This window comes from Salvia hispanica, chromosome 5 (genome assembly GCF_023119035.1).
Source record: "Salvia hispanica cultivar TCC Black 2014 chromosome 5, UniMelb_Shisp_WGS_1.0, whole genome shotgun sequence".
Taxonomy (NCBI): domain Eukaryota; kingdom Viridiplantae; phylum Streptophyta; class Magnoliopsida; order Lamiales; family Lamiaceae; genus Salvia; species Salvia hispanica.
Window position 1 is genome coordinate 19315445 of NC_062969.1, and position 1256 is coordinate 19316700.

Sequence of the window (1256 nt, forward strand, 5' to 3'; positions counted from 1 at the left end):
AGTGGATGTTGGGATCCACTTTTAACACTTTTTTATTAGTTGTAGTGGATGTTGGGACCCGCTTTTAACACTTGGCATTTTTTATTAATTTATCTCAACCGGGACTCCTAAAGCGGGACGCCCAAAATTGATCAACCGGGACTCCTAAAGCGGGACGGAGGGAGTAATATTTTGTACCTCTTTCTTCGTGGTTGAACGGGACGAGTTGCGGTGTTGAGCCTTCCATATTTAGTACGTTAGTAAATGGTTACAAGGATAAATTTTAAATTTTGAAAAGACTCTTGGGTCCAGAGCTGTAACAGCCCGGATTTCTAGGGTATAATAAATACGGCGACTGCTACCAAAACGGACTTAAAAGCAATAAAAACATAGGCTAGGGTTTCATTTAAAGAGATTTGACTAAGGTATTAAACGAACTATCAAAGCAATAAGTCAACAGTTTAACCTAGAAAATCAATGAAGAATAGATACCATAAATTATGATAAAAAATCAAGGGTTCGACATAAATTCAACAAAACCACAACATGTCTCAATCTTCTAAACCAAAGGGAACAAGTTCAAAATAGCCAAATAATACTAATAAGTTTCAAAAATTCAGCGGAAGCAACCAAGAGAAAGTGAAGCTATGTATGAAGACACAACTACACTCGAAGTTCAAAATATCCATCTTATTTTATTAATGTGCTCAACACCCGCCACCGCTCGTCGCCGTTCAACCTGCACATAAGGAAAACACATGCAGGGCTGAGTATTTTGAAATACCCAGTGAACTCGTTGCCAAAATATTTTATTAGTTATGCTACCCTTACCATAGTGAACTCGAGTTTTACAATTATCAAAATAAATATCATCGAGTATCACAAAAATATTTTCATAGACTGGCTAGTCAAACAACTCCCCAATTTCCTCATCAATTTCCACAATCACAACATTTCCATGGTGCGACGAAAGTGTGGCCACACTTTTCGCCCACGAGACCGGCCGACTAGCAAGGACGGCTCCCAATCCCACCGTGTACACTAGCCTGGTAGGGTTTGCGGCCCTACTCAGACCCGAATTCGTTTATACATATCCATAGCCCTATAGCCCAAATGAGCAAACTCTCAAACTGGGCATCAGGCACCCTTATCTCTCCACATTTATAAATTTGCAACATAAAAGAGTTTAAGAATAAAGCCCACCTCGACTGCTTAGATTTCAAGTACGTTTCTCTCTTTCGTTATCCGGCTTCGCAACCGAGGTTTCACCTTTTAAT